Here is a 26819-nt window from a genome sequence, read left to right on the forward strand (position 1 = left end):
TGAGCAGGGGGAGGGGCAGGGGGAGAAGCAGAGCCCCGCTGAGTAGCTGAGTAGGGAGCCTGACGCAGGACTCGATCCCAGGACCCCGGGATCACGAACTGCACGGAGGGCTGATGCTTCACAGGCAGAGCCCCGCTGGGCGCCCCCGATCATCTGTTTTCATCCAAAGGGTTTCATCACAGCTAGCGGCAGGTTTTCTTACTCTGCTTCCTCTCTCTCTCTCTGTCCCGCCGTCAGAGGTCCGCACATGCACCTGTGTATGTCATGGGGACTATTGGCTGTAGACTACTATTGTCACTTCATAGTAAATAAAAAAAAAAAATTTTTTTTTAAGAATAAAAAGGGACCAGAGCTTGAATTTCAAGAAACATCTAGAATCTGAGCCTGTCACCTCAATAGGGATCGGGATGTGGGATAACAGGGGAATATGGTTCAGGCATAATCCCCCTACCTCTTCCCTTCCTCTTCTGGGTTCTCTCTGCCTTTATAGCTATTATTCCAACCTACAGCCGTGAAGGAGCCACCATGTCCACGCCTCTGTGCGCTGCATACTCAGCTCCAGCCCCCGGGCAAAATCAAAAAAAGCCCTTTCTCAAAAGCAAATGCAGACTAATTTTCACAGCAGGGGAGAGAAATTTCAGAAATTAATTAATTATGCTGCTTTTGACATTTCTACTTTCAAGGATAAATATTTCTTTAATTATGGCCTCCCGAGAAAGTATTCGCTAAGACAGGCCCCTGTTTATGAAATAGAAGGTTTGCGGGGCACCACGGCCCTTTCCGTTGGTGATGACTAGGGGAATTTAAGGAACACGAGGAATCTAAGAAACGCAGGACAAAAGTCTTGAAACTGTGTGGAGAGAGAGGCATTCGTTGAAATCGTTTGCTGCTTGCTCTTTCCTACTGCAGATGAGCGCCAAGGTTTAACCTGAAGTGTCACACACACAGCTGCACGCGAACACTCGTATCCCTCCTCTTGTGGTCGTTGGGCTCACGGGCCCTGGGCTCCGTCTATGGGACCACTGGTTGGTGATTAACTTTCAGGGCAAGGATTGTGGTATTTTCTTGCAGGGAGAAAAGGATCTTACATCACAGATGGTCCTGGGTTTGAAATGGTCTTCGGATCACATTAAAGAACCTTAGCAAGGCTGCTAAAAATATATTTTTAGTTGCATTCATCATGACGATTCCTATACCTAGAAATAGGTTTGAAACAAAGGGAGGCATTTAGTCACGAAGCGGCCTGAGTGGCGCTCACTCTTTATTCTTGACCGAATGTGTCTACGTCATCTCTACGTCTTAACTCATTGGCCTTGGCTTCTCTTTGTATCTGGATTTAGCTGTTGGGTCTGCAGATCCTCATGGTAATTTAGATCACAGTTGCACAGTCTATTTCTTTATTGTGATTTAGGGGCTGCTAAGAAAACAGCCCACAAGGGCCAGATCCACCCACGAGATCACATATCTCTATAGCATTTGATTCACCACCTACCTCTCTCCATGCAAAGGTGCCACTGCTTATCCCAGTGACAGATACCTTTTCGGGCTCCAATTTAACAAGGACATCTTTTTTTTTTTTTTTTTTTTTTTTGAATGTAAAAGCAACAAAACCCATAAAACCGATAGCTCAGTGCTATTTCTTACAGTGTTATCATTTAGAAGTGATTGAACAGATATTGTTCAAATTGAGGTTGTTTGATTTATTTCCCGCCTTGGACCTTGTGTCAGCCATTACTGGTTTTCTTCTCGGCCTTATTGGGCATAGTTCCATCGTCCATCCAAAGAGGAGCTTACCGTCAAAATAATGCTGAAGTTTTAGGAAGACATTTCATTGTATCTCCTACAAAGCGAAAAAAAAAATAGTAAGATGTCTGTGCTATGGATGATGGAGCAAGGTGACAGCCATGTAGTAGATCACGGTACAGGTGCTTACCTGAGTAGAATTTCTGGCTCTCTTGGGAAAGGCCAAGGGTTCTGTACGGAAGGCCGCAGCTGTGGACAACCTAGCTGTGGTTGCACTGAACGGATCATGGATTTCACCCAAGGTGGTGGCCCTCTCCCCCAGCATTAGCCTGATGCCATCTGCACAATAGCCAAGTAACGTTTCTATGGCCAAAGGCAATTGAGACACAAATTCACAAAGATACAAGCGGCCAGAAACACTGAGAACACGGCTTTACCCAATCTTTCTCAAAGCTATTCCTCTGCCCCCTGCTCCTCATATAGTGGCTCTTTCTGTTCCGTGGAGGGGGCGCCCCGCTGATCACGTGGGGGGAAGTAGCTGTGACTCTTCCTCCGGCCCTGTGGACCACGTGACCACCTGGTTGTGTTTAGGAAGAGGCTTGTTCTCCTCCTAAAGGCCAGGCCTCTTTCTCACAAGTCAATTCTTAAGATTTCAATCCTTCCCCTCTTGGCAAATGGCATTTATAATTTCTTGCAGAACGGAAAGGGGAAGGAGAGTTGGAGCTGCCCTGATGCTGCTGCAGGACTGTGGGCTCCTCACCCGTCCGCCCAGCCCTCCCGTTTGTTCTTTGCAGCAGTGATCGTGGGAGGCAGAGTCCCGGGTTCCCTCTTGTACCCAAGGGTTCTCCCAGCTACCGTCTTCTGTGATCCCGAGTTATCGTTCCAAGTTTCTCCTCCGCCACGTGCTCACACTGACAATCCTCCCCTGTGGCTTTACAGTCTGGTCAACTCCTCTCTCCTCTTTGGAATCGCCAGTAACTGGTTAGAGTGTGTCAATGGGGCCTCATCATGTCCTTGGAGAGCCCCGACTGAACCTATTCCTGTTGGGTTTCTAGTCCTCAGCCTGCAACCTTCTGGGCCTCTTCCTTCCCGGAGACTGAGGCAGAGAATTCGTTTCCGTGATGTAAGTGGGCAGGTGCAGCGCCACGATCCAGGTGCAGGGCCACGGGGTGTTAGAGCACGTGAGTCTTCCAGACAGGAGCTGAGAGGGCTGTGAGATTTTCTCTCTTTCTTTTCCTTTGTTTTATTTGAAATATAATCCTGAACAATTACTTTTCTTTTCCAGTTTGATTTCAAGTATATTACGTACTTATAGAAAATATGGGAAATCACACACGTGCACGCACACACACACACATGCACACTCCATGTCTTCCTGGAAGAAGGTACGACTCACCCATAATTTCACCATCCAGGAAGAACAACTATTGACCTGGGGTCTTTGACCTTCGTGCAGCTGTCTTTGTCGTCAGAGAGAAATTTATTTCCTATTTCTGCTATTTCTTTCTGTGTTGAGGAACACTCTTTGGTCATGACAGCCGCGGACTGTTATCCCACCCTTGGCTCGCCTCCAGGGCAGTGGAGAGTTCCGGGACTGGCAAGTTTGGGAGAGCACCTGGGTCTAAGTGGCGCAGCTCCTCCTTCTCTTTGTGTATTGGGGTGTGATCCTGCCAAGGACTCGTGGCCCCGCTTGCTCTTGATCATGCAGCAAGCTCAGCAGTAGGTCTGCGGGAGATCGGTGGGAGGCCGGGTGGTTATAGCTGGCTGACCAGGAGTTCAGAACTAGAAACTTCCTTCACTCAAAGACATAAGCTCCAACATAGGAAGAGAACTAGTTGTTGCTCGGCCTTGCAGCAGCGCAGGGGATAACTGAGTCTTCATCTGTCCTCCTTTCCTGGGTTGCCTGGAACCTGGTGCTGAACTCAGCAGGAGGGAGAATTGTTGGTTACTCCCCCTGGAGCACCAGCATCTCTGCTCTGTCCCTCACTTTGAGGCATGCCGGACTGGCTGAGCTGAGGACAAGATGCAACTGGTGCTAAAAACAGGTCCCTGCTGCTCCCTGCCCTGGGAATTTGCACATTACGGCACAGAGAGCTGTGTTCTACCTTCGGTGAACCAGTGGAGTGTTTGGATTGATGGAGAAAAGCAGAAAAGCTGGTGTGAACAGCAGAGGGTCTCACCCTTGCCCCAGCCTTTGTTGGGACTTGAACTTCTGTGGTCAGAGGAATGTGGGTCCCAGATCACAGAACTCTTTCAAAGAAAGTGCTGGTCTTTGGGCCGAGCAGGGCTGCTTTGGGGCCTAGTGACCACGCGAGGTACAGGAGTGGAGAGGGGATTGATTTCCCAACCTCGGAATCAGACCCAGTGGTGTCTGGTTGCCGCAAGGATTGGAAGGGAGCCTCTGGTGCAGATGACAGCATTTTGACTGTAGGCAGCAATGCTGGTGATGCTTCATGGGTCAGAGAGTGTGGCCAGGGGTCCAACACAGGAAGAACGGGGGGATGCTGGGCCTGAGCCACGTGGGAATACGAGACACTCCTTCGCAGTCACCCCTAAGTTCCTGGGGAATATTTTGGGAGGGCCCAATTTCTAGAAATAATTCTGACAAGAGTCTGGGTTTTGATGGTCCACCATTTACCTGATAAAGTACATACCATGAGCCAAACATTCTTTCGGGTTCTAAGACTCTCCAGGTGACTCTCAAGGTGAGCAAGATAGATAAGGCTCTAGTAGGAGAGATGGGGAGACATTTAATCATGACGATAATGGTAATGAAGGTGGTTACTTGGACTTGGGACACTTGTGAGTGTCGTCATGAGGGATACTTGTGTATGGTATAGAAACAGATGCGTGCATTGCAGACTTTTTTTTTTTAAAGATTTTATTTATTTATTCTTGAGAAACAGAGAGAGAGAGAGGCAGAGACACAGGCAGAGGGAGAAGCAGGCTCCACGCAGGAAGCCTGATGTGGGACTCGATCTCGGGTCTCCAGGATCAGGCCCTGGGCTGAAGGCGGCGCTAAACCCCTGAGCCACCCGGGCTGCCCCATTGCTGACTTTTTAATGCACTTTCTTTACCGTAATCATTTTTTGGTAATTAAATATTGTAAATATTGGTAATTAAATATTGTACCAGCACACCATTTTTTTTTAAAGATTTTATTTATTTGGGAGAGAGACAGAGATAGCAACAGAGATAGTGAAAGAGAGCAGGAGCTGGGAGGAGAGGGAGAAGCAGACTCCTGGCTGACGGGGAGCCCGGTGCGGGACTACAGTCCAGGACCCCAGGGTGACCGGGGGGTGACCTCACTGAGCCCACCAGTGCCCCCAGCACACCATTTCTAATGCTAACATAGTATTTCCTGCAATAGCCGTGTCCTCCCTGCAAGCTCTCTCTTCCATTGGACAGTTGGCGTATCAGTCACCCGGATGACCTGACGCCAGCCCCGCCCCCAGTGTGCCTGAGGTTTTGTCTGCAGCCCTGGAAGCTGACCTCATCCCTGCTCATGCACTGTGCTCCCTGCACTATGTCGGCCGCCTTGGCCAGCCGGGGGCCCCTCAGCGTGGCCTGCGCAGACCTGCAGCCCCTCCCACTGCTCCGGGCGCAGCACCTGCTTGCCCGGCGGCTGTCTGCCCCCTCCTGCTGCCGAAGCTGCGCAAGGTCTTGAGGCAAAGTGGGAGGAACAGCCCGTTTGTCCACGGGACTTACCTTCTCCCCCAACTTTCCAAGGCCGCGTCCCTTGGCCCCACAGTGTCGCACGGTTCAGTGACATGACTTGGTTTCCCCTCCTCACCCTCCCTCCTCCTAGGCCTCAGACAGCCCCTGAGGTCCTGGGGGGTGGCAGGTGCTGGGGAGTGACGTTCTCTTGCCTCAGCATCTAAGGTCCAAGCCTTTACTGCAGGGACGGCTCCCTACCTCTGGGTGAGCTGCTTCCCAGGATGCTTTGCAGCTGCTCACTGAAAAGCAGCAGCCCCCCTCCGCCGACCCTAGGGTGCACGTCTGGCCACCCTCTGAGTGTCCCCACAAACCCGGCTCCTTCTCAGCCCCACTGTGCCCTGCTCAGCTCAGGTCCCCTTGGGGCTGGGCTACCACTTGTGCTCAGATCTCCCCGAACCCCCAGCAGTACCCGGAGCTTGGAGAGACGATACCCCTGCTGCGATGAACTTCTGGTGATCATTAACCTATAGATCCCTGATAGTCGCTTATGCTAAAATTCCCCAAAATAAGATTTTTGCGCCCAAGAATGGAAATGTTTTTAAGGACCTCGATCCACGCCGCTGCATTTGGCCTGATGTGCCGTGAGTGGACCAGGCCTGCTTCGGCGGCAAACGCGGGGCGACTGGAGGCCCCGTTCTTTCTGTCTTGAGCAGGGCGGGGGGGGGGGGGGCATCCAGCACACACGTTATATAAGAGTGTCTGCATCAGGCCTCTGTCCAGTGCAGTGACACAAGCATCAGGACAGAGCTCAAGGTCATTGGGGGGAAAGTCACAAACAAGTCTCTTATTTTCTCCTTCCCACTCGGGCTGCCAGCCTCCCCACAGTCACACGGTTGCCTGGGGCTTCGGGCCAGCCAGGTGGGCGGGCTGCTCTCTGGCCGCCTGGGAAGATGGTTTTGGAGGCATCGGAGGGTCAGAGCACTGCCCTCTGCTTAGCCTGGGACCTGTGGCTCTGCAGGACGGGGTGGCCCAGGGATCCCTGCGGGTGCCATCGACACATCAGGCCCTTTGGAGTCCCTCATCTTTTTTTTTTTTTAATTTAAGATTAATTAATTTATTTGAAAGAGAGAGAGAGAGAGAGAGCGCACATGCAGGGGGAGATGTAGAGGCAGAGGGAGAGGCAGAGGGAGAAGCAGGCTCCCCGCTGACCAGGGAGCCAGCCCGATGCGGGACTTGACCCCAGGACGCCGAGATCACGACCTGAGCAGAGGGCAGATGTCTCATGATGGAGCCCCCAGGTGCCCCCCAGGACAAGTACTTTGAACTAAGGAAGATGAAAGTCCTCCCACCCCCCACCCCGTCCCCATCCCCGCTGCTGCCGCCGCTTGCCCGGGTGGCCTCCTGCAGTGCCGAGTCCCAGGCAAACGGGGACAGGAGGCCTCCCTGTCGCCACATAAGCTCCAGGCCTAAAATCCCCTGGGATTTCGGGACACTAACCGGTTAGGCAGTCAGAGGCTGGAGACACTTTCTCCAGGCGTCTGGTGACGGTGTGGCTGGAAGACGCGGGGGCTGAGGACAGAGGCCGTGGTTGAACCTCTGTGTCCCCGAGGATGGGCTTGGAGATGCTGGGGAGCTGAGCTGGCCTGCCCGCCGCTGGGATGCTGCAGGGTCAAGCGTGGGGTGGCCCGGAGACCCCTCGTAGATGCTCAGAGCGTGGGGAGAGGTTCTAAGGCATTTACGGAGGGGGACACCTGGGTTCAGCCGTGAGTTACTCTGTCCGGGATCCCGTTTCTCTGCCTCAGGGTGCATACACCCGTGCGTGGAGGCCGCGGTCTGTGACCCGGGCACGCTCTGAGTGTAGGGGAGCTGCTGGGAAGCCGTCACGTGACACGGCTGTGTGCTCACTTCTGGGGTCCACGGCCCCCCCGTATCCGTGGGCCTCCCCCTGTGCCTTCTCAGAGGAGGGAGGAAGGATTTGGGGTGGGGGTGGACGAACATGATCTGGATTCCGGCTGTCGCAGGACGAGCCTTCCCCGGGGGGCGACCAGTAAACGACACCAGGATGGCAGAAAAGGGGGACGCGTTGCCTCTTTTTCCCCTTTCTCTCCTTTATTTTTCCCGTTTTGTAAGAGCCGAATTTAGTAAAAATGGGCCTTTTAGCGGGACGAGTTTTAAATGAGACACTCTGTGGCGCACAAAACACGACGGGCCCTGTGAATCGCTTTTTGTGCTGAGCGTTTTGATGCCCACGTTGGCCTGACTGCAGTTCACTACTTGAGAGAGAGAGAGGAGTAGAATGGAAACGGCTGCAGGCTCTACAGAGGGCCCATTATCTCGGAATAATTCTTCCCTTTTAGAGTCACCGCAGCAAGGCTGGGGGCAGAGAACAGATGTGGCTCCGGGTCCAGAAGACTTAGAACCCAAACCAGAAAGCCGAGTCTGGGAAGAGCGGACGGACGCCCAGACGAGGGAAGGCCGTCCTTGGTTCTTACTGGGGGGGGGAGCTGGGGGGGGTCTAGCCCCTCCAAATGCAAATGCTGTTGTTTGCAGCACAAAAGCCCTGATTTTCCCTTCAGCAGAGCCGGTCCTATTAAAATAGCATGTCTTGTGTGTATGTAGTTCCCGCACATTCTTTCCATTTTTTTTCTTTCTGTGTGAGTCAGAGTGCAGCTTCTCGACAAGGCCGAAAAGAAAGCGAGCCATCTAATTTGCATGGGCACAGAGCATCCACATCTGGACAGAGTTAGGGAGAGCGGGAACCACTCGCAGCGCCCAGCCACGGCGCGCAGGGCTCCCTTCTCTGGACCCTATGAGGCGTCCGCGTGTAATTCCACGGAAGCAGAACCCGCAGGCCTGCCTCCCATCGAGACGGGCTGTCACTCGTGTGATTCAAGCACGGCGGGAACCGACCCAGACTCACGGGAACTGACCCAAACCTGGAGGCTGACAACGAGCTGCACCAGCCACTGTCCCCCCCTCTACCCCCCGATGCCCCGAGTGGGCTGCAACCTGCCCCATCTGTCCAGGACGCCACTGGGCCCCGGGGCTGCCCCACTCGGGAGCTCGAGCGGGGCAGTGAGCTGCAGACGCTGGGAAGGCCGGCCGGAGCCACGGGACGACACCAGGTCCCACGGCGCTCGGCCCGGGACTGGGACTGCCCGCTGGGCTCACGTGATGTCAGGCCGGTAGCTGGCGGGGGCAGCAGACGTGAGCGGCAGGGCCCCAGGCCCCAGGCCCCAGGCCCCAGGGAGAGCCTCTGAGGAGCTGCTGTAGGCACGGGAGGCGGGGGCCGAGAGCGGGCCGTGGGGCTGGGCGCCCCGGATGCCTCACAACCGGTGAGATGCCTCCTCTGACGTGTAGACTCGTTCTCCAGACCACCCACAGTGTGTGCAGACGATGCTCGGCTCTACGGATGTGCTGCGCCCCCCTCTCCCCGTGTCAGATTCGCGTCAGGTGACGTCGGGTGGGGAGTGGGGCATCTGGCCCTGATTTCCGCACCCTCCCCCGGGTCCCCCAGGCCCACTGAAGCAGCATGATGACACCATCGCCTTTACGGAGGGCCTCGTAGGGACCGTGTCTATGTTTCTGTAGGAAAATTCTGCTCGGTGATGAGAGACTCGGAGGCACGGGCTGCGGGGTTGGAAGGCAGGGAAGAGGGACAAAGCCGGCTCTCCATGGGGTGTGAGCTGGGCGCCTGCGGGCTCGGTTGATTGAGAGTCTGGCTCTTGGTTCTGGCGAAGGTCATGATCACGGGGTCGTGACATCGAGCCCCGAGCCGGGCTCCCCGTTCAGCTCGGACTTTCCCTCTCCCTCTGCCCCCCCCACCCCAAATCAATCAATCTTTACGTTGGATGTGGGCTGACACACGAGTGAGTGAAAGGGAGAGGGTGTGCGGAGAAGGGGTGAGGTGAGAGGGGACAGCGAGAGGAGACTAGACGAGGTCCCCGCACTGAGGCTGCCGACGGCCGGAGGAAGACGGGGACAGAGACGGCCCCCGTTGGATCTGAGGTTGCATCTGCCGTCGGGGTGTAGCTCTTGCATCCCCAAGCCACGGCCTCAGTAAGTCAACCTGCATAAATGCCAACGGCCCACGTGAGTGCCTCTGGGATGTCAAGGAACTGATCGGGTGTGCGGGGGTGATGAGTGGGAAGGCAACGGGTTAGCCGAGGGGGCGCGGACTCGGAGGCAGAGGTGTGGCAAGGCTGTGGGTCAATCCTGATATCCACTCCTTTTTTTTTTTTCCTCTCCTAAAAACACGCTGCTGAGTCTAAGCTGGGAACATCGTGTCCAGGCTGAGATTATGCTTTTAAGTGTCTTTTGATGGACGTTGTGTGCACACGTGTCAGGTGGGCCGGAGGATACAGTACAGACCCTACAGGCTACTCCTAGGCGGTGCCTTTAGGAGGGATGGACATGCGCTTCCCTGGCTCTTTCCCCACATTTGGCTGCCCAGGAGGTGATGGAGCAGCACCTTGGCCCCCGTGTGGGAGTCACGTGTTGGGGACGTTGGCGCCCTCCTACCAGTCCTGGGTTGTCAGCATCTGGGCCATGGTATGGGGCAAAGATCCCCCCGAGACGTCATAGATCGTGGAGCGATGTTGTCCTATAACCTCAGGAAGGAGAACACACATAACCAATTAGGACACGATGCCGAGATGCTGTTGATTACAAGACGCAGTCCCATTCTAGAGTTGTTCAAAAATGAAAAAAAAAAAAAAACACACACCACGTATTTTGAAATCATTAGAATGTAATAGGTCCGTCCTGCGTAAGCCACGGCGCCGTCGGTCCCCTGGTGACAGCAGCTCATGCTACCTCTGACCTACTGGGCTGCTGCCCTAACAAGACCGAAAATGAGTGGCTCAGCGCTGGCTGGGTTGCAAGAAGCAAAGGGAAACCCTGCAAACTGGAAATCTGGCGGTTCCCGTCACGCTGTGGCAAAAATATCCGGAAAAATTATACGTAATAAAATCTTGGAAGGCAGTGCGCGTGCGTGGTGCTGGGCCCGGAGGCTTCAGTGACACTGGTTGGGAAACCTGGCACGCCGAGGGGTTCTAGAGACTTCCCGACACTTTCAGGTCGACGACTTGGGGCGAATTGCCGAAGCCGACCTGTGTTCTAAAGGGGCTGCTCCAGCAGGCGATGGCGTTACAGGCTCGCGACCTCGCCGGGTGCTTCCCACCCGAGTCCTGGTCCTGATACGGGGGCTTGAGCCACAGGAGAAAATCAGGTTAGGAGGGTCGTGTTCTAGCTCAAACCTATTGTTGGAGATGATCCCAAGGGGGCTGGGTGGGGGTGGGGGGAGAGAAGAAGAGGGAGGAGGAGGGGAGAGAGGAGGGAGAGGAGGACTATAAAGAGAGTAAATGTAAGATCACCCCTAAAAACACAAAGCCCCGGTGTATTTGGAGGAGCTCTGGGGCTGCACCTGCAAACACGTGGGACCAACGGGGACCCAACAGCCGGAGCCTGTCATTCTTCTTCCATCCCTCCAGCCCCAATCCCCCAAATACCCTGAGCGGGGAGCCCTTCAGCGCTCGCTTCATGTGACTGGACAGGTCCCCGCGGGGGAAGCAGGCGCAGGATCTAGTGGAGGACTCGGGATGGGAGCTTGGGTTGGTGCCCGGCCGTGCCCCACACTGGCCGTCCCCACGGGAGGTTGACCCCCAGTGCCCTCTGCGGTTGGGGCTCCATCAGTGTGTGTGGGGGGGAGGGGGGGTGCCCTTGAGCCCTGATGTGGGCAGCTCGGGACCCTTGGGACCGCAGGCTCGGAGCTGTGCGGTGCACGGATGGGCCTCCCCTGGGTGGGTGGGGGGGGCTTCTTGTGCTGTTGATTGAAGCTTCTTGAAGAAGCTTCTTCCCTCCTCCCTCCCTCCCCTCCTTCCTTCCCTCCTTCCTCTCTTCCTTCCATCCTTCTTCCCGTCCCTCCCTCTTTCCCTCCCTCTTTCTTTCCTTCCCTCCTCCCTCCCTCCCTCCCTTCCTCCCTTTCCTCTTCCTTCCTCCCTTTCCTCTTCCTTCCTCCTTCCCTTCCTTCCTCCCTTTCCTCTTCCTTCCTCCTTCCCTTCCTCCCTCCTTCCTTTTGTCCTGCCTCCCTCCCCTCCTCTCTTCCTTCCCTCTTCCCTCCTTCCCTCCTCCCTCTCTTCCTTCCTCCCTCCCTTCCTTCCCTCCTCCATCCTTCCTCCCCTCCTTCCTCCTTTCTTTCCATCCCCCCTCCTCCCCTCCTCCCTTCCTCTCTCTCTCTCCTCTCAATGATCAATCCCATTCCCGATACTGCTACTCCCTTTCGTGCCTCCATGGCAAGTGCTACAGCCCACGTGGACGGGGCAGTGTCTTGAGTACCTTATGTGTCTGATTCACGGAAGCCTCACAGAGCTTCTAGAACACACACGATACCATCGAATTCATCTCTCAAATGGGGGCATGCGAGGTTGGGTAACCGGCCCCTGGTGACACAGTTGGTGAAGGCCAGAGACAAGGTTCAGACCCAGGACGGTGTTGCCCCATGGCTCTGGGGGGACCCACACTTAACCCTCGCGCTCTGGGCCACTCCACCCATCGGCTCGGCCGCAGCCCGCAGCGTCTTAGGTGCGGGTGCGAGTCTCGCTGTGTCCTGCAAGAATGAAGCCCCATTTGGAGGCTGATCTAAGTATGATCCCGAGGGCGGAAGTGGATCTCCCATAAACGGGAGTGGTTGCTGAAGAGGATTAAAAAAAAAACCCAACAACCCTCTGTTTTCTTTAGAGCAGAGCATCCAACTTACATGGGAACGCACCACATGATTTTTGTGAATTGAAGTCAATTTGGCACCCGTAGAAATAACCTTAGGAACAAAGTTTGTATACAGCGGGTCCGCGCGGAAACCACACTGGAACGTAGACTGTTCCGGACGGAGCCTTCCTTCGGGGGCTGCCCTGGCTGTCTCTGGGTGGGGACGGCGAGCTGCTTCGTTTATAAGCGTGGTGCATCCAAAGCTAGATCTGCTTACACTTTAAAACCAAAAGGAGGGGAAGGACTTATTTTTAGCTATCTGAAACTCAAACCAAACGCGACAAGGACACGTGGGTGTTTCAGGCGGCTCCACGTCAGAGGATGTCTCCGAGATGACAGGAAGCAACGCGATGCGCAGCTGGAGACGATCGCGAGGCTCTAGTCCTGTAACCTGGTTCCACAGCTACTGGGCCGCGGGGCCGAAGACCCCGGATTCCTCAGAATTGGGGCAGGTTTCCAGGGGTTGGGGTTGTCCTGTGGGAACTCAGCTCAGTCCCACGGGGATGAGACTATCCCTGGGGGAAACAGTGTGCGGTGCTGGGGAGGGTCACCTGTCTGGCCAAAGGGCTCTCTGCTTCCAAGAGAAGGTTTTGATTTTTAAAATACTATGGTGTGTGTGTGTGTGTTACAGACGCCGCACTTAATCATTGACAAAGACTCCAAAAAAAGGTCTTCATCTCAAGAAATTCACTGGGCGGCGGGCACTGAGGGGGGCACTTGACGGGATGAGCACTGGGTGTTATTCTGTATGTTGACAAATTGAACACCAATAAAAAATAAATTTATTAAAAAAAAAAGAAATTCACCAGCAATCCCCCTGCTGAATAACCACTCAGCATTCTTGGGTAGACCTTTGCGCCTCCACAGATTTTTAAGGATTGATCGATGAATACACGGAGAGATACAGACTGATACTGAGACGTATCCAACTACAGATTATGTTGACCCTATAAAAAATGAGCTGAAACCGTCCATACAACTGGGGAACATGCATTTTTTTCTTCTATTTTGACATTTTTCTTTTTTTTTTAAGATTTTTTTAATTTATTTATTCATGAGAGACAGAGAGAGAGAGAGAGAGGCAGAGACACAGGCAGAGGGAGAAGCAGGCTCCTTGCAGGGAGCCCGACGCGGAACTCGATCCCGGGACTCCAGGACCACGCCCTGGGCCGAAGGCAGATGCTTAACCGCTGAGCCATCCAGGGATCCCTATTTCGACATTTTTCAATGTGATATTCCACTTAGCGTTTTTCCAGATGCCATTGAATATTTCTCCACACCGTTACTTTTATTCATATTCCATTTTGGTTCATGCACGTCCCCGGTTTTAGCCAACCGACACCGTCTGTGGTAGGCCCCCCCAAAGATCCACGTGCCCCAGTCCCTGGGTTCTGCGACTGTGATGTTACCGCACGAAGGGAATTTTACAAATGGGATTAAGGTCCCGCTTTCAGACAGGGAGGTTGTCTCGGGCCGTCGGCCGGCCCGTGTGATGACACGGGTACGTCACGGAGCAAGAGGGAGGCAGAAGCACAGGTCACAGACATATGGCGGGGGTGGGGGCGGGCGGGTCCCACTGTGGCCGGCCTCGCAGATGGAGGACGGGAGCCAAGAACCCACAGATGTGGGTAGTTTCTAGAACCCGGAAGTGGCCTTAGCTGAAAGCCAGCAAGAAAATGAGGACGTCCGTTCTACTACGGCAAGGCAACGGGGACGGATGCTCCCTTACAGCCCCTGGGAGGGAATAGGGCCCTACGGACGCCTTGACTGGAGCTCGGTGAGACTCCAAGCAGAAAACCAGCCGAGCCCGCTCGACCAAACTGTGAAATAATGGACTTGTGTCGTTGTGGCCCTGAGCGGGTTGTCCACAGCACCAATACACAGCCAACACACCTACTGTTGGGTTTCTACGATGTTGTCAAGTTTTCACTAATGAAATTATGCCCTAATGAACATTCTTTGTCACTAAACCTTGAAGTGTAGCTTTGGCTATTTTCTCTAAGATAAGTTTATTTTAAGGGGAATTCCTGGGTTAGTGGTATATGAAAATTTCAGGCTTTTGATGTGCAATCCGTGGTCAGGTTGGAAGAGCATAATCTTCAGATTGGGAGTGGGACAAAGGAGTATGGAAGCCACCACACCTTTCCTTCAGCTAGTGGTGCTGTCCATTGGTTTGCCCAGTGTGTCCTAGTGCAACTCTTTCTTGGTCTGAGCTGGCCGCAGTGCCTTTGTGTTTTCCACGTAGACTGAAACATTCCTACATTCACGGATTCATGGCCAACTCAAGGGGTGTGCGAGAAGACCTCTGCGGTGAAGCTGCCCCCTAAAATTTGGAACACTAGTCAAAGTGCATCAGACTAGGCTTCAGAGTCAAAATGGAATTTGCCTTGCTCTTCAAATACCACTTGTGGGGGCAGCCCGGGTGGCTCAGTGGTTTAGAGCCACCTTCAGTCCAGGGCCTGATGCTGGAGACCTGGGATCGAGTCCCTGCATCGGGTTCCCTGCATGGGGCCTGCTTCTCCCTCTGCCTCTCTCTTTCTCTCTGTGTCTCTCATGAATAAATAAATAAAATCTTAAAAAAAAAAAACCCACTTGTGCTAGCTTTAGGGAGGGGTGGGGGGTAGGTCCAAAACCCATTCCTGGGCAAGCAACCGGAAGTATGTTTGTTTTATGGGGTTCTCTCCATAAATATTAGACAGAGTTGGTCAGAGGCTAACGAGGCCTTTTATGAGCCTCTAGGATGGCTGTGCTCAAATACATTGAACCACATCAGAATTTAGACTTGTCGCTTGGGAGGCTGTCGATAGAGGCGAAGCATTCAGGAAAAAGTGTTACCCTGGGTGATGGGGTGTCACCTAAGCTATGTCCCCGGCTCTGAGCCAGCACCCATCTTTCATATTCAGGATGGCTTCAAGTTTGAAACATTAAGTTTCAGATAACGTGGTTAACATTTTGGCAGCTTGTTCTTGTCTGGAGCCACAGGCCAATCACATTTTTTTTTTTTTTTTTATTCAGAACGCATGGGGATAAAGCTTGAAGACTCCTCGGTTATGTTCGTGTCTGAATCAACAGTGAATCTCTCTTCTTTTAAAATCGGGACTCTTGGGACGCCTGGGTTGGCTCAGTGGTTGAAGGTCTACCTTTGGCTCAAGGTGTGATCCCGGGGTTCCGGGATCGAGTCCCACATTGAGCTCCTTGCGTGGAGCCTGCTTCTCCCTCTACCTGTGTCTCTGCCTCTCTCTCTCTCTCTGTGTCTCTCATGAATAAATAAACACAATCTTTAAAAATAAAATAAAATGAAATAAAATAAAATCGGGACTCTAGCCAGTGACTTAGAGACACTAACCTTGGCAAATTCAGATGTGGAAAGGTAGTCCAGTAGAGTGGAAGGAACACAGGCCAGTGTTGAAGTCTACACCCCTGGCATTTACTAGGCGTGTTTCTTAGTGGTATTTTCTTTAAATTCTTTGAACCTCAGTTTACTCTTCTCTAAAAGGGAGACAATATTCACCTCGCAGAGTATGTGTATTGCTTAGTTCACTACCTGGGTACAGATTTGGGATTCACTGAAGAAGTACGGGTTAGTTTTCTCTTATTCCATACTAATATTCAGGTGCACGGGGCCAAATCCATATTTCTCTTTGGATCCAAGCCATGATGGCTGAAATGGCTTGCATGTAGAGGAGGAATATAATAAATGAACAGGCAAATTAATAAAAGAAATGTGGGCCTCTCTTGATCTTACATTCATGGCCGCCAAGGTGTGACGTTACTCCGATAGAATTAACTTATCAGACAAATCAAGCCTTCTTTTACACTTTTATATAATTTCATAAATGTTTAGAAAACCTTACTTATGGGGCACCCAGGTGGCTCAGTGGGTTAAACGTCTGACTCTTGGTTGAGGCTCAGGTCATGATCTCAGGGTCTTGGGATCAAGCCCTACACTGGGCTCCATGCTCAGTGGGGATTTTGTTTGAGATTCTCTCTCCCTCTACCTCCCCTCCCCGACTTGTGTGTATGCATGTGTGCACTCTCTCTCTGTCTTTCAATAAATAAATAAAAATAAATAAATAAATAAATAAATAAAATAAAAAACCCCTCCTTACTTGCTTATATATGAACATTCTCAATTAAACATGGCTTTCCCATAAATATATAATCTTAATGCATCTAATAAACTTTCTTCTCCATGAACGAGCATTTTAATTGGATATTTGAAATCGGAGTGTCATTTGAACCCAAACAGTATCACCCTGTTCAAAAGTATTCAGGCATCTCCCGTGTTTTGCCACAAAAATAAAATAAAAATAAGAAACAAATAATAAAAATAAAATAAAAATAAAAAATAAATTTATTTCCTGACTGTACCTCAGTACTTCCTCCTACCGTATTTTTCGCAATTCCAGTAAGTTATTTTTTGTTGATCTCAAGTTGATCTACACCACATCCAGGTGCGTTAATGCTATAGCGAATGTCTCATTTCGTCTTTTCAGCAATATCCAACAATAGCCAGTTATATTTGGCCCCATCCCCTGGACCCACGGTAAGCATGTAGCCCAGACTTGACTAATCTGTGTATTTTATCCTTCTGACCACGGGAGGATAGGTAACTGCGCTGGTCCAATCGCAGGCAATCCTGAAGTGGATCAGTTGGAAAGAAGTGTTTCCCACGGCTCTGCTGGGGCAGCGGAGGAGAGGTGGAGGGAGCCTAGAGCCCATGGCAGTTCTTTTTTGCAACCTTTGAGAGCCTTTCTTACTACCAAGTCAACACACAGAAAGGCAGAGCTGACAGGTGGAGGGATGATGTTCTGGTGGTGGCACACGAGTCTCCAAAGATGGAATCCTATACTTTTCAGTGACGTGAGCAGTGCACTCCCTCCCATCTCAGCCCTATTCCTCTTGACCAACGCAAAGGCTTTCTTGCTTCACATCATGCGTCTCACTAGCTCGATACTGTCTCTCTGCTTCTTTCCTTGCTGAAGAACTATCCTCCTTGAAGGCCTCATGTAAGTTCCAGCTTCTTGATGGTCCCTAATTCAATGACCCAGGAACACTCTTCTTGTAATTTACTGAGAATTAGAACTTATTTCCTTGAACAGTCACTCAGCTCTTTGAGTGTACGTTCTGCTTTCTGATCCTTCCAGCATCTTCCATGTTTTTCAGCAACTGTTCATTGGAATGAGAATGGAATGGAGTCATCCCTATGTGTCTTTTCTTAAAGCCTGTCTTGGATAATCACGCTAGAGAACACAGATAGGTCCCCTTCTCTTCTTTCCTTCTCAGCCAAATGCCCAAGAAAAAAACTGAGCTTCATTACGAGGTCCTCCTAAACATTCATGAGAACCATTCTTATAAATAATGGTGAGCTCAGTCCACTGAGGTAAGATAACCCATCTTTTTGGGTCAATAGGTTACCTGAGAAGATGCCTAAGAAGATTGCTCAGACACTGCAAATTAGTTGAGGATAAACTGTAAAGTTCTTCTTATTTATTTATGAATGAGATGCCAAGACAATTTAGTGATATGCAGAGTCAAATAGAAATCAGTAGTATATTCCAGTTTATCCCCAAAGCTCGGCTCTCTAGAGTGCTCTCCCCTGAGAAGCATCTCTGCAGTCCTGAGGCTCTGCAGCTCTCAAGTGGTCCGATGGCTCTTTGGTCACCAATGACAGATCCTCAGAGCCTATGGTGCAGAATCAGAGTGTTTTCAGAAATCCCGTTTTTCGTATATTGATGCCCTGCCCTTTTTTCAGTGTGTGGGCTATTGAGATAAGAGAGGAAGTAGGGTTTTTTTTTTTTTGTTTTTTTTTTGTTTTTTAAATCTCCTGTTGCTTTGCCTTTCCTTTAGCATCAGCCGATCCAAAAATACAGATACTGGGGCCATGGTTCCTGGCCTCAGAGTTTGTCATAGGTAATAAAGACTGAGACTGTCAGTGATCCAATAAATTCAGACTGGGTGTGCCATCAAAAAGAAGTACGGGAGCGGGAGGGGATTTAGAAGTATTGGTTTTGCCTTTTGCCATCAATGCCACACACATCCATTTACAAGTCACTTGATTTCAAGTCTCTATGATTGTCACTTTTCAGTCCCCACTGTCTCTACCCCATTGGTTACTAAGATCTGACCATTTTGCCTTTGAGACATTGATCACTTCGTCCCCCTCATTCTCACTGTCACTCAACTGGCTTTGGGCTCACTTAAACTACTGTCCCCTTAACTGGTCTTCTTTCCTTCATGTTCTTTTTTTCCATCCATTCTTCATGCTGGCGAGATTATTTTGTTACAACAATGAGATGATATATGGCTGCAAACCTTCTAGAGGATCTTCATCTTCTACTTAACACATTCCAAACTCCTCATCACGGTCCTCAGTATTTTCCATGATGTGGTTCCAAGTCAACTTTCACATTTTATTTGGTCAGTTTTGTCATGTAAGGACACAGTGTAGATTGAATTTTGTTTTCTTTACTCAGAGCACACATTCTTTGACTAAGTATGAGTCAATCAAATATTTTGATGTCAGTGTTACCCCAGATTTTTCAAGAACTGTTATGTGATGAGGCATTAGAGCAAACAGAAATGTCAGGCCTAATCTAACAAAGAAATGTAATTCTTAAAAATACACTATTAACTCTGCCTCATTGGGCTACAAAAACAATACAAATTTAATCAATATCCTTTGAAATGAAATATTAGCAAGCACATTGAAAAACATTGCCAAAAGCATCTTCTGGTCTTGATTTTACTAATCAATTTTAATGGAAGAGTCGTTTCTCACCAAGGGTCTGTTAATATTTCCAGGAAGCAGGTCCCAAACTCTTCTTTCCTGGAAAGTGTTGCTCAACTGTGCATTTCTAATGTAACGAGCCCAGAGATTGTAAGTGAAGACCAGCAGAGATAAGGAAAGTCATAGTCTGAAGAATCCCAAAGTAAATAAATAAAATTAAATCAGCTGTTAAAACGAGAAAAAGATTTTCCAGCTAGATTGGAAAGGCAGTGGGTTTAAGCAGACTTGGGAAAAAAAAAAAAACCATCACCTTTTGGTAAAGGAACAGTAACTGGGAAATGGAATATGGGATTCTGGGGGTTGATGGTATGTTTGAAGACCACTCTTGTTACGCAGAATAGAGTAAATCTGCTTGTCCCATCTTCTTTCTAAACCACGAGGATGGAGTTGACATCTCCCACGAGTGATATATATCGTGTGTGCACAGGCAAGTCCTCACGCCGCACTATTAAATTCACATAACACCCTCCCTTTCCTCAAAGAACATGTATTTACACATGCCATCTCTGTTCATCTCTCGCCTCTCTGTGGAAACCCAGCCAGAGCAATGTTGAGTGACTCAGTCAAGGTCACAGCATGATGAAAGTACTTGAGAGCTGGAAGGGAACCCAAGGCACCCATCCGGTGCCACCCGCATGAGTTCACGCAGCTGGGTAAGGCGCATTGCTATTGCATGCATGTTGAAGTGATATATCAGTGTTAAATGGTAACACATGTAGTGCTTCCCACTGAAGATATGTTCTTGGCGAACTCTGTTGGAAAATATTATATGGAGATTTCTCCACGGTAAAAATAAAAAAAAAAAAAAAGAAGGGATTTTTTTTAAGCAAAGTTTAAACAAAAATGAATAAGATCTGAAGCCCAGAATATTGCCACCCCCATTTTTCCAGGAATGGCAGTGGCCCTAGCAACCTTACTTGACCGAGGCTGTTAACTAGGAAGGTAGACTTGCACGGTGCAGGTATTCATTCCTAGAGAGAATCATCCAATTGATGCCAGCAAAACCATGTCCCGAAGTAGGAAGTAAGGTGACAAAGCGATTTCTGCATGGGAAGAGACAAAAAACTTTGACGATGTTGTGCACTCAGGTCTCATCAATGGCCAACCAGGACTGCCCCGGGCTGGGAGATGTGCAGGCGCCATGGGAGCTGCCACCCAGCCAGCGCCTAGCAGCCCAATCCTTCTGCAGGTGGAGAAACACTCACATCTGCTAAGAAGGATCTTCAAAAGTGAGATAGGACGCAAGCATTTGGGGAAGGCAGAGAGGCTCCTGAGTAATCCCTTGTGGGTATAATTAATTTCTAGCATGTGTGTGGCATTAACAGTCTAACAAATTGAAAGGTGGCTGGAGAAAACGCCCTAAGGAGAACCCTTGGGATTAATCTTCAACATCTCCTAGCAGGTAGGGCTACATGGTGGGACAGATGCTCATGTCTCACCAAATATCCCATGTTTTCACATCTCTCGGCCCTCTTGTAAGTACGTAGCCAACGGGCTGATGTATTTAAAAGCTGAGGTGCTGGGGCACCAGACAGGCTCAGTTGGTAGAACATGTGACTCTAGATCTCTAGGTGGTGAGTTCAAGCCCCATGTTGGGTGTAGAGATTACTTTAAAAAATAGAATCAAAAAAATAAAAAAAAAAAAAAAGCTGATGTGCAACCTCAAGCTTTCTCTTCCGGGGCCATGGTGACCCTGAAACTACATGCCCCAGATTTCATAGCTATTAGGTGCAAGCACATTGAGCTGCCCAGAAGGATCTCTGCACAGGCAGAGATTTCGTGGGGTTGAGAAATCGGTAAGTGTTAAACCAGTGAGATTTAGGGAAGTATTTGTTCCTGCAGCACAACCTAGCTTGTTCACACCAATACACACAGGATTGAAGTGACTGTTGTCCTTGGGGAACTTGAATAATTGTGACTAACATCTCACTTTTTGGTGAGATGTTTCTTGTTTCATCGCTTCTGACGTTCTCTCCCTTAAGATACAGGGTTATGATTAGAAAGATCTCAGTCAATCCTTTCACGTGGATGATAAGACCCTACATTTGATACTAAGTTTACGTAAGAACAAATACACACCCTGGCAGTGTCGGGCCTGAGATACTTGTGTGTCTCTGCTGGTTGCGTGCCTGGTTCTTTACTTGGAAATAAATCCTCAGCTGTCTCTCTGTCTTAAAGTTTTTTCCAGGGGATCCGTGGGTGGCTCAGTGGTTGAGCACCTGCCTTTGGCCCAGGGCATGATCCTGGAGTCCCGGGATCGAGTCCCACGTCAGGATCCCTGCATGGAGCCTGCTTCTCCCTCTGCCTGTGTCTCTGCCTCTCTCTCTCCCTCTCTCTCTCTTTCTCTGTCTCTCATGAATAAATAAATAAAATCTTTTAAAAAAGGTTTTTTTCAATGCGCTTTGATCTACTTGACACTGAGTAGATTTCATTCTTTTCGATAAACTCTCCATCTATCGTTGAGAACACCCCTTCTTACCATAGCAGCATTAGGGATTTTTTTTTCAACTAAGCCCTTACTATGACATTTCTGATGTCAGACATATTCCATTACAGCAGCTGTTTCATAAAATCAGGCATTATAAGCGGAGTATTCAACCGCAGGTGATGGTCAAGCAGAAACAGTGGCTGCCTGGCTTGTCCCCTTGGACCTAACCCCGAGAGCGCGAGGCTACAAGGATGCACTGTATAGGAGCTCTCACATCATTACGGTCCAAACAGTAGTTTGTTTGCCTTTTTAGGTTTATTTCAAGATGAATTACTTAGCTTTCAAAAAAGCCAGCTTCAATTTCTAGGAAATGCACAATAGAGACAGTTACGACTACAGTCGCCAGCTGAACGACGTAAGTAAATAGGATACGTGAAGATTGGTCGTTTCATTTGCTCTTTATTTTACTAATTAAAATTATCACACCTTTGGAGTCTCTTTCTAAATTTGTGGTGTTGGTTTCAGGTGTACACTCCAGACCGTCGCGCTGTGTTCGCCGCAAGCGCAGGAACCATCTGTCGCCACACGACGTGACTGCGGGATCACAGACTTCCCTGTGCCTCCCTCCCCGCGACTTTCTCCTTCAGCGCGATACCTTCTGGGTCCACCCACGTGGCTGCGAACGGCAGACCCCACCCTTTCCACGGCCGAGTGATATTCCATTGCACCTACTGTACCTCTTCTTTATCCATTCATCGACCGACGGCCCCGGGGGCTGCGTCCCTACTCCGGCTATCGACGGCAGCAAATGCAGAGGTGAACCAGTGTCTGAGTCAATGCTCTCGTTTTCTGTGGGGTAAATAGTAGCGGAATTGCTCAAGCATATGGTAGTTCGAGTTTTAATTTTTTGAGGAGACGCCGTACTGCCTTCCACAGCACCTGTTTTTATTTTTATTTATTTATTTATTTATTTATTTATTTATTTATTTATTTATTATTTATGATAGTCACAGAGAGAGAGAGAGAGAGAGAGGCAGAGACACAGGCAGAGGGAGAAGCAGGCTCCATGCACCGGGAGCCCGACGTGGGATTCGATCCCGGGTCTCCAGGATCGCGCCCTGGGCCAAAGGCAGGCACCAAACCGCTGCGCCACCCAGGGATCCCCAGCACCTGTTTTTAAATCCCTCACCTGCTCACACGTCCTTGATCAGGCCCAGCATGCAGCAAGGCGCCAGGGGAGACAGGTTTACGGCCCTGACCCCGTCCTCGGGCATAAGGAATATGTCCTTCGTTGCATCTTTACAGGTGTCGCAATCAAGAGCGGTGGGAAGATTTAAAACCGCGCCCTGCTGCCCGTTCAACACTGCCCAACCCCCCGTCACGTAATCACAACCACACCTGTGCCTGCCCCCCTCTGGGCCAAGGATGGGGACTGGTGGCAGGACGTGTGATCCTAAACAAAGGCCTGAGGATAAGGGGGTTCGCTAGAGTCGGCCCTAAGTTTGGTGTTCCCGCCCTTTGGTGCTCTTGCTTTGACTTCTCCGACCCGCGGGGCTCCGGATCTTTCCTGCCTTCATCTTAGATTCCCATTTAACTCCTCAGGATGTATTTGTCTCCCCAGATTTTCAGCCGATCATCTGCTCTGACAGAGAAGCAGGGCTTATTCTTTCTCTTTCTCAGACCTGGACTTCTCATCCACCATCTGTTCTGATCTTGGCGACTCAACTGAGACTTGGAGCCAGGTCTGGATCCTTGGCTGTACACTCTTCTGCTGTCTACACCCTGACCTGACCCACGGAGACCAGACAAACCCAGGCGATGCCACTGGAGACCATGGCACAGAAAGGGGAGGTCCGTGTGGATTGCAGGGATCGGGGAAGGTTTTTCAGGGGAGGTGGGATTTAAAGGGTGGATTAACTCTGTCTTCCCGCCTCCCGCTGTAGAAACGTTGCACGAGCCCGCATGCAGTCAAACGGAATTTCTTCAGTGTGCTGTAATATCGAGGCTCTTTGAATTCCCACCAACCTTTCTGGTTTCCGTATATTAGAAGATTTTCCTGCTCTGAACCTCCTGTGATTTGCGTTGGTCGGGCCTAGGATTCTGTGTGCTCCCTCCGTCTCCTCACTTGCTCATGCACATCTGTGCTTGCTTATATTCCATCTTTTCAGGTCAGAGTTCGTGGCCAGAAAGCCCGTCTCGGAGTTGGAGCAATCCAGTCGGCCGTGCCTGCCATTTGCGTGCAGCCGTCCACGTCACATAGCGAAGAGTGAGGTCCAGGGTGGGTCCGGTCCAGGCCCGGGGAACGCTCGCTCGCGGGGCCAAGTGGCAAGCCTGCCCTGGCCCTGTCTGGTCTGATTCAGGCCTTGGAAGGGGATGCAGAGCACCAGTGCCAGGAGCTTTCTCTAAGAGCTCCTGTTCTTAGACCTGGCAGGCCTGGCTCGGTGACAGTGACATGTGTGGGGGCAGGACATGTGCTCCTTTACCAGGGACTTTGGCAGCTCCTGCGGCTGCGGGGGTGGCTCCCTCGTCTTCCCATCCGTGCCAGCTTCACAGGGGGCTCATCTCTTACCTCCCATGGGCTCAGCAGCTCCCGTCCCCCAATGAGCTTTGCTTACTGCGTCTACCTGCTGTGGCAAGTGGGAGATTTTTGGAGAAATTAAGAAATTACAGCCTGTCCTGGGCTTTGGAATCTTAGTCACAGGGAGTTCTACAGGGTGAAAAGTGCTTTGCTTTTAAGAAAAGTAGGCCAGTTCTTTTGATCCCACCCCCCTCGTTTTAGGAAACCAGATGCAGAGACTAGGGGGCCAGGAGATAGGTGAGCTGGGCCAGTGCTCTCTGGCTGAGGCGTCCTGTGCTAGCTCCGTGTCAGTGGAGACCACCTTTTGATTGCTTCTGACATCAGAGTGACTCAGTCTAAGCTACTTTTCATCTTTATTTTTTTTTTAAGAATTTATTTATTTATTTGAGAGAGAGAGAGAGAGAACACAAGCAGGGGCAGGGGCAGAGGCAGAGGGTGAGGCAGGCTCCCCGTGAGCCCTGAGCCCAACACGCGCGGCTCCATCCCAGGACCCCGAGCTCGTGACCTGCGCCGAAGGCAGACGTGTCACCGACTGAGCCCCGGGCGCCTCTCTCTCTCCATCTTTACAGTTGGCAGCAATGGAGTTCTCGTGGGAGAAGGTTCTAGACTAGGAAGCAGGAGCCCAGCTGTGACCGTGGGCCCTTGGGCAAGCCACGCACTCTCTCAGGTCCAGGTCTCTCACCTGGGTGTAAAAGGAGATGCACGGACCGTGCTCCTGGAGGTCTCATCCGTGGGACCCGTCTGGGACTTAGGATGCTGGCTCCGGCTTCAGCGTACCTCCGAGTCTACACCGTCCCTGGCTCTGCACACCCTGCTGGCGGCGTCCGCTGGCCCTATCAGCCTGGCCCGGCTAGTGTGTCTCCTTCTCTACCTTTGCCTCTGGTCCATTGTGGCAGAGAGTGTTGGTTGAACCGGAGCAGAGATACCAAGGGGATACCGGGGGGAGGGGGGACACGAGTAGATGAGGGCGCTCCTCAACAAAACAGCCGGGTTCCCTCCACGTTCCTCCCTGGGCAGACACCCCAGGACGCTGTATTTTCCACACAATGTTCCAGGTATTGGTTTAAAGACTTCAGGGACTCCTGGGTGGCTCAGCGGTTTAGCACGGCCTTTGGCCCAGGCCGTGACCCTGGGGTCCCGGGATCGAGTCTCACGTCGGGCTCCCTGCATGGAGCCTGCTTCTCCCTCTGCCTGTGTCTCTGCCTCTCTCTCTGCATCTCTCACGAATAAATAAATAAAATCTTAAAAAAATAACAAAAAAACCAAAAACTTCAGCTGTGGAGGCTTGCTGCCTGGACGACACGGGCAAGACAACCTCCCTGCTCCCCCGCCCCCCTGCCTCCAAAGTCAGTTTTCTTATCTGTAAAATAAAAACCAATACTGTCTACCTCGTAGGTGCCGTATGAGGACCAAGTGGGCTACTATTTTGTAAAGGGTTTGGAATAAGACCCGCTGCGCGGTGAGTGCTTGTAAAACGCCCGTGTACCCGTGAAGCGTAGGTAAGCGACTAAAGAGGAAATGAATAGGTCCCCCCAGTAAAATAAGTTTATTTGGAAAAATCTGGGTTGATCAAAGTCAAATGCATTTTTTTTTTCGCCTTAGTATCCTAAACGCTCAGTGGGATGCTCTGCGGGGGACTCTTGAAACTTCACTGGAGGCCGCGGAATTTTTTGAGATTTCCCAAGTTTTCTTAACGATGGAGATGTCTTTCTGGAAAACACGTCATGTTGCCTCAGGGAACTCGAGTGTGTCTCACGGACACAGTGTCCCAGCTGGAGACATGCAGCCCCAGGTCCACAGGACCTGCTCCCCGGCACCTGCGACTTCCACCAGAGGTCTCTTCTGTGGGCCTCGTCCTCAGGCTCCGCTGGCCCGGGGTGTCCACCACTCACGGCTCCATCTTCCGTTTACACCTTCCACGTCGATCGGAGAGCTGCCTTTAGTGTTTACACCTCGACTTGACAAGTTACTTACTAACTTCAAAGATTGAGGGTAGCTCGGAAGGAGCCGCTCGGTTAGAAGAAGCAACCAAAGACCAGCGTCTCCTGACACGGGGTTAGCTCCAGAGGCGCCGACCCGAGGTCACGGCCCAGCTACCCTCCCCTGCCCGTCCCCGACCTGAGAGCCGAGTGCTGCTCCGTGGGGAAGGAGAGGGCGGTCCCGACTCCAGGGGCTGACGGGAGCCGCGTGCCCCACTCCTCGTGCTTAGGCCAGTCGCTTTCACCCGTCACCCGGTGCACCGTTCCGCGGGCCCTCGAGAGGCCCCAGGGGCACCTGCCACCCCCCACCCTGCCCCAATGCCACCCCGCACTGTTTTGCCTCTGGGTCTTTGCTTGAATAGCCTTGTTCTCGTGCCTTCTGTCAAAATCCCTCCAGTCTTTAGACCAAACTCAAGACGATCACCGAGGCTTCCCCAGGGCCCCTCTCCGCTCTGCCCATCGGGAGACTCGGGGCTGCCCTCTTCCTTCACGCTGCTCCCCTATGCCCTGTACTCAGTCCATCCCTCTCTCTCTGCTCCACATCCTGGCTCTTGGTGTAGAAGTGATTTCCACTCATGGGAAATAATGTATTCGAGGGCAGGGACTGTGCCGTGTTTACCCACGTCTTCCAGCCACATCTTAATGGGTTCATTCTCCCCCACCGAATTTTTGCTAAGTCAATTAGAGTCTATAATGTGGTTTCCTAATCACGCCTCATGCAACCTACATAGGTGTGCTAAGGGCTGTTTAATCTGTCTTGTTTAATCAGGACTTGGTCTCCTCGGGGCTAATTGCTTTGCAGGCACAGGTGATTTTTCCTATCCTTCTACGCTTACTCACCCGGAACAGCGTGTTCATGCATAAGAACGGAATCCAAGA

Source organism: Canis lupus, chromosome 26, assembly GCF_003254725.2.
Source record: "Canis lupus dingo isolate Sandy chromosome 26, ASM325472v2, whole genome shotgun sequence".
NCBI classification, from domain to species: Eukaryota; Metazoa; Chordata; class Mammalia; order Carnivora; family Canidae; genus Canis; species Canis lupus.